This window comes from Protopterus annectens, chromosome 2.part0, assembly GCF_019279795.1.
Source record: "Protopterus annectens isolate FY-2018-M chromosome 2.part0, PAN1.0, whole genome shotgun sequence".
In the NCBI taxonomy this organism is placed as follows: domain Eukaryota; kingdom Metazoa; phylum Chordata; order Ceratodontiformes; family Protopteridae; genus Protopterus; species Protopterus annectens.
The window spans coordinates 1,850,595,018-1,850,610,626 of NC_056728.1; positions in this window are offsets into that span (position 1 = coordinate 1,850,595,018).

A 15,609-nucleotide genomic window follows, 5' to 3' on the forward strand; every position below is an offset into this window, starting at 1 on the left:
GAGGTATGAAGCCTGTTTGGAGGCTGCAGTTAAATAACAATTCCAGAGGCCACAATAGGTCATATTTCATGCTATTTAGAAGGCATCCTGGAATATTACCTGGGCCCATTGATGCAGTGTTCTTGGCCTTGAAGAGAACATTAAGGACCTCTTCCCTAATGATAGCAGGGAGACTTATATTTGATGGTATTTCCTGGGGGAATGTTGAGGGGGAGAGAGGGTTAAAGTTGGAGATGAATTTATTGGCCATTATGTTTGCTATATCTTTTGGCTCAGTATAGGTGGCTCTAGTTACAATGCTCTTCACAATAATGTGGCAGATCCTAGCCCCTGATAAGCAACTGACTGTGACTTCCTCCTTACTCAGGCTAGTGAGAGGGATATCAGTGTGTCTCATGATGGAGTCTCCAATGACCAGAATGTTGGATTGAGTGGTGGCTTGCCTTATGGGCTTAGAGGTAGAGGCTTCATGAGATGTAGCTCTATGTGTTGATGTGGGTGTTCTTTTGAAGGAGTGTATTCGGAGCTGCTGAGGGTATTTGTTATGTATACTTCGTCTAGGAGGTATTTGGGGTTTAGGAAAGTTACATTTAAGTGCCTCAGAATATGTTGGTCAATATGTCCGCTTTGAATTGTGTGTGATGGGTGCAGCATGTGTACTACTGACAAACTTATTGACATTAGGAGTACTTTTATGTGAGAGCTTTGCCTCCAGTGACATTGTGTAAATAAATTTCTCACTTAGCATATCAGTTTGCTTAAAAATTAACTGGTTGTCAGTAAACATGAATCAATTTTTACATTGTCTCAGGATGCCCATATCCACCAAGCTGGTAATAGAGATAGCGGGAAAGTTCGTATCCATGGCAACAGACCCTTTTTTTACTGATTAGACAGGAGTGAGAGTATAAAGCAATATCCATAGTATCCAGTTTGCAATGCTGGGGACAGTGCTTGTCATTGCAAACTAGTTGCTTATGTGTAACTAGGTACTGGTGAAATTTCAATAATGTTTTTACAGGAAATATGTCACTCAATTTATCTGTACAGGTGACAGCCAAACACTTGAGGGGAAACTAATACGCAAACCATGAAAATTTAAAGATGAAGCATTTAGGCAGACATTCCGAAGTTAGAAACAAATCAATCAGTACTTAGTGAAAGCAAAGAATTAGCTTGTCAAAATGATGAAAAGAGGAGAGTCGCATGAATGGCTACTGCCTGGCTACTACTAGTGTTGTTCTCACCACAGCTTCACTCTGCTGGCATACAATCCTCCTTTACTTCTTCTCTTACCAGAAGCAAAGTATTAGCACCAATACCAAGATGAGAAGCAGGCATTGAGCCACAGTCTTGTCCCAAATGATGCAAGGGTCTGAATGCTTGTTGTAGCCTTTTCCTGGTAGATGTCTTGAATAGCAACCAGACCAATCAGGATCATTAAGCATAGACCCTCACTGTAAAACCAGAAGTAATCAGGATTCAATGCACTTTGCTCCTTACCTCATCAGTAATAGAATATAAGCACCGTTTCCAAGCTGTCAACTATGAAGCAGTTATTAGGCTTCCTAGTGATCAGCAGACTCCAAGAAATAATATCCCTGTGCTCCTGCTCTCAAAGCAAAGCAGAGCAGAGGGCAACTTTTTAAAAGGAGGGGCTTGGGAGATGACACATTTACAAGCTGGGGCCTGGAAGATAAACCATTTATAGGTTGCCTGTGTCTATTAGAGACATAGGTGCCATCCAATTATCCAGGTTCTACTTAAATTTGGGTTAGGAAGGAACTTAGCTTCATATGGATGGGGAACCTGTTCAAGAGATGGGGTAGTCTCTGGGATAAATACCTGTCTCTCCAGCAGGTCCTATTTATATCACAGGCAAGCTTTAAGTCTTTAGAACATGTAATTCTGGTGCTGTTTGGTTTGTGGGTATATAGGAGGTCCATCAGAGTGGGGTCTGAAAATGCTCTGTATGCCAGGCATAGATTTCCCCTCAAAAGCCTGTAGGAGACAGAATACTGGGATAGGGACTTGAGGCGGTCTGCATAGGGCATTTTACTTACTCCAAATATTCTTTTCCTAAGGAACCACTGTGGATGTTCCAATTGTTGGATATGCCTGGTTAGGTATATACCAAAGGGGACATTGTACAAAATGGTAGGTCTGATGAATGCCGAATACAGTGGAACAATGACTTCCTTGGTCTTAGATGCCACACCTTTGTTTATAAGTTTAACAACATAAAATAATTTCCCCACTAGTGTAGACACGTGATAGACAAAGGCTAGATTACTGTTTGTGTGTTCCTAAGTCTCTGACTACTGGGACAAATCTAAGGGTAAAGTACACAATGATAGTTACTAGTGTGTGGATGATTTTAGGATAATATTATGCATTTTTGGCATTAATTTTTTAGTCCATGGGTTCTGATGTAATAGTTTTGTTCGTGTCAGCTCTTCCTGCAGTATACTACTTATGTCAGTGATTCAATAACAGGTCCTAATTTGCAATTATCTGTAAATTTAGTCAGCCAGAGACCATTGACATTGGCCTTGGACTTTAGAGTAGCTAAAATGCCAAAAAGATCCACATCTAAGGACTGATCTCAGAAGGACTCCACTCTGCGACTGGTCTCTTTACAGAGATGGACTCCCAGTTCTAAATTTTGGGTCCTGTCTGTGAGCCAGTTGGAAGGTCTACCGGTAAATATACAGGGTTGTACCTAACCTCTTGAGTTTGTCAAGAATGTCCAAGTGTTTATTGATCAGGCTGGCGTAGGCAGTGAACCACTTTGTCCCTTTCCATTGCTTTGGTGACCTTCAAAGAAGTCCACTAGTTTGAGTAGGCAGCGATCTTTCACTGATTAACCAAACTGTTGGGTCCAGTGTCTGAATAATATATCACCATTGATAATTTCCATTATAATTCTTTTCCATGGCTTTTACATACAAGACTAGTGGAGACTTATCGTCTGTAGTTTCCAGGGTCGTCCATGACCCGCCTTTGTGCAGAGGGATGATTGCTGCTTTTCTCCATTCATGAGGTAAGAAGCCTGTTTTGGAGGCTGCAGTTAAATAACAATTCCAGAGGCCACACAGGTCATATTTCATGCTATTTAGAAGGGCATCCTGGAATATTGCCTGGGCCCATTGGATGCAGTGCTCTGCCTTGAAGAGAATATTAAGGACCTTTCCCTAATGATAGCAGGGAGAGTATTTGATGGTATTCTGGGAAGGTTGAGGGGAGAGAGGTTAAAGTTGAGCTGAATTTTATTAACATTATAGTTTACATTTTGGCTCAGTATAGGTGGCTCTATTTACAATGCTCATACACGTGGCAGATCCCAGCCCATGATAAGCAACTGACTGTGACTTCCTTCTTACTCAGGCTAGTGAGAGGGGCACTGTAGTGTCTCTATGATGGAGAGTCTCCAATGACCAGAATGTTACTGAGTGGTGGTTTACCTTATGGGTTTAGAGGTGGAGGCTTCATGGAGATGTAGCTCTATGTGTTGATGTGGTGTTTCGAAAGAGTGCATTCAGAGCTGGTGAGGGTATTTGTTATGTATACTTCATCTAGGAGGTATTTGGGGGTTAGGAGAGTTACATTTAAGTGCCTCAGAATATGTTGGTCAATATGTCCGCTTTGAATTGTGTGTGATGGGTGCAGCATGTGTACTACTGACAAACTTATTGACATTAGGAGTTTTTTTTTTTAAAAAAAATTTTGTAAATAAATTTCTCACTTAGCATATCAGTTTGCTTAAAAATTAACTGGTTGTCAGTAAACATGAATCAATTTTTACATTGTCTCAGGATGCCCATATCCACCAAGCTAAAAGATAGCGGGAAAGTTCGTATCCATGGCAACAGACCCTTTTTTTACTGATTAGACAGGAGTGAGAGTATAAAGCAATATCCATAGTATCCAGTTTGCAATGCTGGGGACAGTGCTTGTCATTGCAAACTAGTTGTTCTGTGTGCAACTAGGTACTGGTAAAATTTCAATCATGTTTTGACAGGAAATATGTTACTCAAGGTGTCTGTACAGGTGACAGCCAAACACTTGAGGGGAAACTAATACGCAAACCATGAAAATTTAAAGATGAAGCATTTAGGCAGACATTCCGAAGTTAGAAACAAATCAATCAGTACTTAGTGAAAGCAAAGAATTAGCTTGTCAAAAATGATGAAAAGAGGAGAGTCGCATGAATGGCTACTGCCTGGCTACTACTAGTGTTGTTCTCACCACAGCTTCACTCTGCTGGCATACAATCCTCCTTTACTTCTTCTCTTACCAGAAGCAAAGTATTAGCACCAATACCAAGATGAGAAGCAGGCATTGAGCCACAGTCTTGTCCCAAATGATGCAAGGGTCTGAATGCTTGTTGTAGCCTTTTCCTGGTAGATGTCTTGAATAGCAACCAGACCAATCAGGATCATTAAGCATAGACCCTCACTGTAAAACCAGAAGTAATCAGGATTCAATGCACTTTGCTCCTTCTCTCATCAGTAATAGAATATAAGCACCGTTTCCAAGCTGTCAACTATGAAGCAGTTATTAGGCTTCCTAGTGATCAGCAGACTCCAAGAAATAATATCCCTGTGCTCCTGCTCTCACGGGGAGAAAACAGAAGCACTAAGGCCAAGATGACTACTGAGAGGCAGAATGTGGGCTCTCCAATAACTGGTTGTCTTGCAATAGATGTTTAAAGTTAAGATGAAAAAAAAATGGGCTATTATCCTAGTCACACCAGTGTGCACTAAACAGTTAGATATGAAAAAGGGGGTAACTTAAGTTTTAGCTGTCTAAGTGGAGTGCCAGTAATTTTAAAAGAGCCAGATACAGTGAAAGAGGTGGGCAGTTTTGTGTTCTGGTTCTATGGAATACAGTGGAATGAACAATAAATTTAAATGTTGAAGAGTAGTGATTTCAGAAAATGATAATTTTGTGCTGACTCACAACAGCCAATGAAAGGGGAGAAGGAAGGAGATATGTGGTCAAATTAACATAAGGGGGCAAGCAGCTAGAAGACAGTTGTGTTTAAGAACACAACAGCAACATCATGGGGGTGTGAAAAAATCTGTGTGACTCACAAGATACACAGTTGTGGTCTCTTCCAAATTTTAATATGCACAAAAACCACCTGGCTCCGTGGTAGGATGAAACAAAAGTCTTTACTAGTTATAAAAAAGTTTACACAAGGTAACCCAAAAGGTTTTACATCACAGTAAGCCACCTTAGAAACTTGGTACTTCCTTGTTGTACTGGTAATACAGGTGAACAAATACCAAATGTTTCGAGTGTGTTTTCAAAAAGCTTATAAAAAACTAGCTGGTGTTTACACTGTGTATAAATCCATCAGTCAAAGCACTCAGCCACAAAAGCCTCTCTTAAAATACTGAACAGCTGTACATATAAAAAGCCAAACAATGTAAAAGCTGGTGTATTTAAATATCTAAGGACTGATCTCAGAAGGACTCCACTTGCGACTGGTCTCTTTATAGAGATGGACTCCCCAGTTCTAAATTTTTGGGTCCTGTCTGTGAGCCAGTTGGCTGTCTACCGGGTAACATACAGGGTTGTACCTAACCTCTTGAGTTTGTCAAGAATGTCCAAGTGGTTTATTGTGTCAAATGCCTTGATCAGGTCAAGGTAGGCAGTGTGAACCACTTTGTCCTCTTCCATTGCTTTGGTGACCTTCTCAAAGAAGTCCACCAGTTTGAGTAGGCATGATCTGCCCTTGATTAAACCAAACTGGGTTGGGTCCAGTGTCTGGAGGTTTACTATATCACCATTGATAATTTCCATTATAATTCTTTCCATGGCTTTACATACAAGACTAGTGAGACTTATCGGTCTGTAGTTTCCAGGGTCTGTCCATGACCCGCCTTTGTGCAGAGGGATGATTGTTGCTTTTCTCCATTCATGAGGTATGAAGCCTGTTTGGAGGCTGCAGTTAAATAACAATTCCAGAGGCCACAATAGGTCATATTTCATGCTATTTAGAAGGCATCCTGGAATATTGCCTGGGCCCATTGATGCAGTGTTCTTGGCCTTGAAGAGAACATTAAGGACCTCTTCCCTAATGATAGCAGGGAGAGTTATATTTGATGGTATTTCCTGGGGGAAGGTTGAGGGGGAGAGAGGGTTAAAGTTGGAGCTGAATTTATTGGCCATTATGTTTGCTATATCTTTTGGCTCAGTATAGGTGGCTCTATTTACAATGCTCTTTACAATAATGTGGCAGATCCTAGCCCATGATAAGCAACTGACTGTGACTTCCTTCTTACTCAGGCTAGTGAGAGGGGCATCAGTGTGTCTCATGATGGAGTCTCCAATGACCAGAATGTTGGATTGAGTGGTGGTTTGCCTTATGGGCTTAGAGGTAGAGGCTTCATGAGATGTAGCTCTATGTGTTGATGTGGGTGTTCTTTTGAAAGAGTGCATTCAGAGCTGCTGAGAGTATTTGTTATGTATACTTCATCTAGGAGGTATTTGGGGTTTAGGAAAGTTACATTTAAGTGCCTCAGAATATGTTGGTCAATATGTCAGCTTTGAATTGTGTGTGATGGGTGCAGCATGTGTACTACTGACAAACTTATTGACATTAGGAGTACTTTTATGTGAGAGCTTTGCCTCCAGTGACATTGTGTAAATAAATCTCTCACTTAGCATATCAGTTTGCTTAAAAATTAACTGGTTGTCAGTAAACATGAATCAATTTTTACATTGTCTCAGGATGCCCATAACAACCAAGCTGGTAACAGAGATAGCGGGAAAGTTCGTATCCATGGCAACAGACCTTTTTTTTACTGATTAGACAGGAGTGAGAGTATAAAGCAATATCCATAGTATCTGGTTTTCAACTCTGGGGACAGTGCTTGTCATTGCAAACTAGTTGTCCTGTGTGCAACTAGGTATTGGTAAAATTTCAATCATGTTTTGACAGGAAATATGTCACTCAAGGTATCTGTACAGGAGACTGACACTTGAGGGGAAACTAATACGCAAACCATGAAAATTTAAAGATGAAGCATTTAGGCAGATATTCCGAAGTTAGAAACAAATCAATCAGTACTTAGTGAAAGCAAAGAATTAGCTTGTCAAAAATGATGAAAAGAGGAGAGTTGCATGAATGGCTACTGCCTGGCTACTACTAGTGGTGGTCTCACCACAGCTTCACTCTGCTGGGATACAATCCTCCTTTACTTCTTCTCTTACCAGAAGCAAAGTATTAGCACCAATACCAAGATGAGAAGCAGGCATTGAGCCACAGTCTTGTCCCAAATGATGCAAGGGTCTGTAGGCTTGTTGTAGCCTTTTCCTGGTAGATGTCTTGAATAGCAACCAGACCAATCAGGATCATTAAGCATAGACACTCACTCCCCAACCAGAAGCGATCAGGATTCAATGCACTTTGCTCCTTACCTCATCAGGAATAGAATATAAGCACCGTTTCCAAGCTGTCAACTATGAAGCAGTTATTAGGCTTCCTGGTGATCAGCAGTCTCCAAGAAATAATGTCCCTGTGCTCCTGCTCTCACGAGGAGAAAACAGAAGCACTAAGGCCAAGATGACTACTGAGAGGCAAAATGTGGGCTCTCCAATAACTGGTTGTCTTGCAATAGATGTTTAAAGTTAAGATGAAAAAAAATGGGTTATTATCCTAGTCACTCTAGTGTGCACTAAACAGTTAGATATGAAAAAGGGGGTAACTTAAGTTTTAGCTGTCTAAGTGGAGTGCCAGTAATTTTAAAAGAGCCCGATACAGTGAAAGAGGGTGGGCAGTTTTGTATTCTGGTTCTATGGAATACAGTGGAATGAACAATAAATTTAAATGTTGAAGAGTAGTGATTTCAGAAAATGATAATTTTGTCCTTACTCACAACAGCCAATGAAAGGAGAGAGGGAAGGAGATATGTGGTCAAATTAACATAAGGGAGCAAGCAGCTAGAAGACAGTTGTGATTAAGAACACAACAGCAACATCATGGGGGTGTGAAAAAATCTGTGTGACTCACAAGATACACAGTTGTGGTCTCTTTCCAAGTTTTAATATGCAATTAAAAGCAGAATACAAGTAAAACAGAGTGTAAAGAAAACAAATCACAGTATACAAAATAGAAGAAGGCAATAAAGTAGTAAGAAATACAAGAAAAGAAAATCAAACTAACCTTTCACTCACAGCAAGTTGTGGCAGAGTCTGGGTGAGCTTTCCAGTGAATTTGAAATGTTTTATTTTACCCCTTAAAAAGAAGGTTTAGTTCTTAGCTCCACCCCCACAGGTCACAGATAATTAACCTTAATTGACCCATTCTAACTTCTGTGTGACTCCTTAATTGACCTGTTCTAATTTCTGTGTGACTCACAAGAGACACAGCTGTGGTCTCTTTCCAAGTTTTAATATGCAATTAAAAGCAGAATATAAGTAAAACACAGTGTAAAGAAAACAAATCACAGTATCTAATTAGGATTCATATCAACCCAACCAACTGCATAAAATGCTTAATACAGAGCCTATATTACACAAGATCATATCCAAAAAGAAATCATGTGCTTACTTTCCCGCCTTACTTTTCTCAAACCATCACCTGTACTCAAAATGATTTTACATTTTCAGTTATCAGTAATGTTTCATAAAATATCTAATGTCAGTATGCACATACTTATTAAATGTCCATAGCCCAAGAAGTACACATATGATTATCTGTACATAACTTTATTACAATATTTCAAATTTGATTCATAAAACAATTATTGTGTATTGGTTGCTTTACATATAATAGAAATGACACTTGTACCTAATTTCTTGCCAGTATTTTTAGCTGATATAGCAGAAGCTAAAACATGCCATAATATGGTCTAAGGCTATTAGAATTTAAACAACCCTTTGCCCTCAAAAAGATGTCAATACACCCTACAGACTGAATTGAAAATTCTTAGTGCCTACCTTAATAGCTACATTGCTTACTGCTTTGAAAAATGACTAAAGTTTGCTTAACTATCACAAACATTGACATTGTCAACCTACTTATTAGACCATATTAAATATTTAACTTTGTCATGTATTCAGTATTTTGGAATAGTTACTAACTTCATTTTTGACTATTGCACCAGGAAAATTCAATACAAGCTACACCACAGCTTCTTCTTCTTCTTTCAGCTTTTCCCTGTTAGGGGTCGCCACAGTGGATCACCTGTCTGCTCATGATTGGCAGCAGAGTTTTACGGTGTCGAGTTGCCAGCCCAGCGCCCAACCTTCCACAGGAGGTACACACATGCACGCACTCACACCTAGGGCCAGTTTAGAGTGTCCAATCCACCTACAGCATGTCTTACAAAATGAAGACTAGCTCTGCTTTCTGTCAACAGTATTTAAAGAACATCTTTAAAATTTCTTTTTGAACTTTCTTAATAAATTATGTTTTACTCAAAAACATGAATAAAAATCTTGTTTAATGAAAATTCTAAACTAAATGTGACTTTAATGATTATGACTGGGTGAAAGTGACACGTCAAGGACAAATTATCCATTGAACAATACATTAAATACTAAGATTTGAATGTCATGCTATCTAACAGTGAGTTAAATATCAGCTGCTCACTTATGACGAAATAATAGCATGAAAATAAACTGCATCTAAGTTCCGGTACCACTTACAGCCATTATCTGCATCTTGTTTAAAACAAACATGAATACAGTCATAGATGGGTTTATGAATCAGATTGCTTGTCAATGAATTGGCTCACCTGTAATGCATAAATCAGATATTGATTATTCAACAAAGTAATGCATTTAATGTTTAAATCTGAGTATCATGTTACTTGGCTGTAAAGCTGAAACATCATATAGTGACTTGTGAGACAATGTTGGAGAGCATGTAAATTGTAATATACAGTTTTGGCTGCTACTTGTAGCTATTCTCTTCATCAAATGCAAAAAAAAAAACATCTTGTAAGAATGATTAACCGAACTTTGTCATTCTTACAAATGGATTTATGAGGCACATTACCTGTCAAGAAATCAGCTGGCTGCATCATATGGAAAAAGCTTGAAAAAAGGCAGTTTTAATAAAAAGTATTATAACAACCTGCCTTTTATTTTAAAAGTATTTCACAAAAACAGCCAAGAAAATGTTCCTAAAGTGCATGACAGCATGTCAAACCATGTATCTAACTTATTCATTACATTATTTACTTTAAAATTGGTTTAAGCTGGAAATGTTTGCTGAGTCATTTTCTAAAACTGGAAATTGCCTCACTTACCAATGCCAGTAACTTTTATATCTAAGAAGGCAGCTGGGTAGAATGACAGCCTAAAAATTTGCACATTCCAAATGCACAAAAGTAAAAAAAAAAACTTCTTGTAACACATAATAAATCATTACTATTATTGTGAATATTCAGTAAATACTTGGTTGTTGCTTCATTTTATGCAGATTTTTGCTATATGCAAATAATTTCACAGTTGCACCTAGCTACATATACCACTTATTTAATATTACATGTAATAAGGACATTGTGATGTGAGATGAATTAAGCAGGCTATTTAATATGAAAACCGATGTGCTTGCTTAACAGAACCATAGTAACTGTAGATTTTGCAAATTTAACATCTTTTAGCTTTGATGGGCCAGTTTCTCCATTCCTTTACTTGGGTTCGTATAATAAATCTTTCAAAATGAGTACCATCTTATATATAAATTGAGATTAACTACATGGTCATATTTAAATCTCATTTCTTTTGGAAGAACAGTCCAGTACTGATGCAAAAAAGTTGAGATCCTTATATGATCCACTGTACACATTCTGCTGAAACATGTTTCACTGTTTAGCTTTTCCCCTATATGGCTAAGATTTTGTCTTAGATTTCTATTAGTCCATATGTTGGACCCAATTAAAGTTGCTTGGGTCAACACAACTTCCCCCCTATTTAAATAAATGGTTGTGAAAATAAAAAAAAATGACTTTCTGACATTCATGTATTCACTATTATTCACTATTATTGACTGCCATTCCACTATACTGTGGGGTTTCAGCATTTCTTAAAAGATGCAGAAGTCAGGATATCCCCTTCTGAAGAAAGCATTCCTTTGTCTTCTGTATCTTCTCTTCTTTTTTATAATGGCTACACACGCTAACATTGGGGAAAGCTCATAAAAAAAAGAGTGTCATTCATCACTGGGAATGGATGGCATTTAGACTGGAGTAGTATGTGTCTCTCCAGTTGTTTCCTATACAGTTAGAAAGAAAACATGGAATAGACTTGGATTCCCTGAAAGCCATAGTATATAAAAATGGATGTATTGTTTTGCATGCAATTTAAACCTGCTAAATCATTGCATTACTCAAACTCCAGTACTTTACCTTAATTATCTTTCAAAATGAAAATCAAATCATATTGTAGACATATATTTCATATGCAGTAATTAGATCTAGAATGGTTTGTTAGTCTGACAGAAAATAAAACCACTCTCCCATTCAGTAACACAGTTACTTACATATAATAGATTCAAGATGAACCCACGGATGTCCCAGCAACTTGAAATCACATTTTTTTCCAATAGACTCAAAGACATTATGAGTTAGCATGGACTTTTTAGCCTTGAACAATACTCTACCACTGCCAATAATAATTAAGATAAACAGTTTAAAGGTTGTGGTCCCACATCAGTACCATGTTGAGTGCACAGCAAAATTATTCCACCTGTCAGAAAGATATAACATTCTTTAATATTTGTCTGATTTTAGTTTGTTCTACAAATTAATCAGGATTCCTTACTTACCCAGTGAAGCAATGAAATGCAAAAACAACTTGGCATGTACAAAATAAGTGGTTTTCTAAAATGCTGTCTTGCATGCTAACTATAGGTATCAATAGTGGATGGTATATGATTTTAAGTCTTATAGGCAGATCATACATTTTGTCCTGAGAATATAGATCTTTCCTAAAAAAAGTTCACATCTGAAGCATTTCAATGGCCATTGTTAGCTATTGATTGATACGTCTGTTGGAGTAAGGTGTTTGTGTACATTAACTCATCACAAGGTGATTACATTTCTAGTAACTATAGAACTTTGTAAGCAGAGCTTGTGCATACAATATTAACATTTTGTACACCTAACAATGATGCCTTTTCAATGTTATCATTTCCTATTTATTCAAATTAAATTGCACCCTGTACATTTTGCCACCCACAAATTCAAAGTCATGCATACAGACCTTCAGAAAGCAATTCACATACCAGTATAGAAAAGGCATGGAGTCCTTTTGCACTATAATTTCATAATGCATTCAAAAATATTTTAGATCTCTGATTGTCTGAATAAATGAAACAGTACAGTTGTAAATTCTGTGTGCATTTATACCCTTTGTCAAACCTTCAAATAAGGTGTTTTTTTATTTTATTTTTGGATAGGACAGACTGAAATATTTTGTGAATTACACCACATTTAGAGTCATATAAACTATATATTTTCATGGTAGTCTACCGAGTAATGCATGAAGTATCTTGCACTATACGTTTAGGTAATGAGTTTTAAGGTAAATGGTAAAGTCATGTCACAGGCCGAGTTCCCTAATCCTGCAGTATATAATATTTTATTCATTATACATAACACAGCACATGTATTTCATTTAACTTTTTTCTGTTTTAGTTATAAATAATTGGCATCAATTTTGATGGGCTACAGTAATCTTTTAAGGATATTTTTATCCGAATTCATTGGGTTTCTCATGGCTATTTTATTCTATTGTTGAGGTACTTGTACTTCTCTGTCTTTTTCCTATTTATTCAAATTAAATTGCACCCTGTACATTTTGCCACCCTCAAATTCAAAGTCACGCATAATTATAGTTATGTGGCTATGATAGGATTTGTTAGTTACAACGTTATTATTAGTTTAGCTAGTTAAAATCAGGTATATGTTCCATTATTAGCTAATGGCTTGTTGAAATCAGGGTTTTATTTTATATTATGTTTTTAGTATTTTTATATTGACAAGCAAATTATGATTCCAAGGGCTAATATAGGTGGAATCTGACATTTACTGTTTGAGTTGTATGTGCAGATTATGAAATTGCAAGCATTTTATACTGAGGTGAATGTGAGGTATGGTCAGTGTTGTACTTTATAGTATAATTATCTGCCAAGGGATCACAGTTAGCCAGGTTTTGCTGGATAGAAAATAAATATTTTATTTGTCATTGGGTGCATGGGATGGGAAACAGATAGCTATGATAACAAGACAAGTTAGACTACAGAGCATAAAAAGAACATTGAGACAGGAAGGGTGGAGCAGGCAAGAAACATGATCAGGATTATGGAGTCTTAACTTGAGTGGAGTAGTGCAGACTGCTATTCAGACATATATCAACTTCTGTTAGAAAAAGTAGTCAAACCTTTTCCAAGCTGCCTATAAATAATAACAATGCAGATTTATTTTGTACATGAGACATATGAAGATGAATTTTTAATTTAAAACAATATTTGCAAGACCACTATTTATGATAAAAGATTTTTGAGTGCTGCTTTCTTCTTGGTGTTGATATTGATATATTATTTAGTTCAGTGTTTTCCATGCTTGTTAACAAATTTAATGGTAACTAGTTAATACATGTCTTCTAGACATTAATTCACCTGCTTGCCCTACTGTTTTTTTTTTTTTTTGGCACCTAGCTGATTATTAAGGTTATAAATTATTAATGAGCTCATCTCTGTAGCCTATGATACAAGGTTGGATTCCTTCTAGCTCCATTTGCCCACTGTGTGACTCTGAACAAGTCACATACCCAGGCAATGCTCCTGGACTGGCCATGAAAAGGGACACTTGTATCCGAAGGGCTTACCTGGTTAGCAGATGGATTAAAAATAAAAATACGTATTGCTTAAATCCATGGTATCTTTTTCTATCTGATGAATTAGTTCTCACCATGACCATGCCATCTTCCTGCAGACATCATAAAATAATTTTGTGCTTTTAAATATGTAGGATGCACAGCATTTGTCATATCATGAGACAATGTAATGGGTTTTCATAACTCCATGATATAGCATTGTCTGGCATGTATGCCACAATATTTTGTACCTCACTAGCCATGGCTGCTTCTATTCAGTCCACAAGGTATCTGTGAACTAAGCATACATATGGGCAAACTGAAATATCATACACATGCTAGAACTGATGGGTTATCACTAGCAAGGATAATGGGAGAGTGATAACTGAACCATTTCCTGCTGATGTTTAGATGAGTTTTAGAGAATTAGCAGAATAGTAGACAATCCTGAAATCATAAATATCAGTCATTATTGTCTTATATTTATGCATCTTTAAAGTTATATGGTTACATGTTTTCATCGTTGTAATTCAACAGAAGCTAGGTCCACTATAGAGATCAAAAAAAAAAAATCCTTACTCCTAGTAGAATCACCATAGCTAATATTTATCTTTTACCCACCCTTCTCTATGACTCACCTATTTTGACTAGCATCCAGAGCTTTCTTAAATCACAAGTGCAGCAATGCTGAATTTGTCACTAAGCTGCCACATAAAACTCATCATTGCTCTGCATTACTTGCTCTAAACTCTCACATCAGCTAGACCACACACAACTTCCTCTAAGCCATAAAATACTACATAACCCCTCTACCCGACTTTCTATCCCCTCAGTAGTTCATCACTTTCTCCTAAATTATCTCTGCAATCTCAAGACAAAAACATGCTTGAAATCTAAAAACCAAAAAAAGTATGGGGCAAAGTTTATACTCATACTGCATATCCAAACTATGGAAGTGTATCTTAAATTCAATCATAATTATACCTAGCCTCCATGTATTTAAGTCCTCTCTCAAAGAATTTCTCACTAATGCATGGCTGTACCCATGCACCTCACCTGTATTATTTTATTTATTTATACACATTTAGACACAAGTCCTATTTCACCAGAGGCCGGGGAGAAAAGCTCCAGAGTAAAATGAAATTTAAAATATGAAATGTAACATATAAATTATAAAATGAACATGAAATATAGTATCTAAAATATAAAATAAATCCAAAATAGCAGGCACTGCAAAATAACAAATGCAAAGAATATAACCTGACATCACAGTTGAAAAATGAAGAACATCAAAACAGCACGCATGCTCAACTGAGATGTGAAAGATTTGTCCTAATATAATTGATTGAGAAACTACAGAAGAAAATTTACAAGGTTGACATAGTTGTATGATTGCAGAAATGCGGACGCTCTTTACAGTGTATAGTATCACCTAATGCATCAGGTGGAAGTTTTGACGGTCATAATAAACAGGGTAAAAGTGGGCATATATTCTGCAAGTATAGACAGGGGAGGAGTAGCTTTATGTATGATCTATGTTAGCAAATACTTTACATTCTTACTAACCTGACCTCTCATCATCCGATCTATCTATCCCTTTTTAGGGTTCACTTGTATCTTTTTATTTTTATTTCCAAGCATAGTAGACTTATACTTCTAATACTTTTGTATATACTGAATGTCACATTTAATAATTATTTTTTATTTTATTTTTTTATATCACTAGTGTCCCCTTATTCTTAATTTTGTCCTATGAATTCCACTATCATG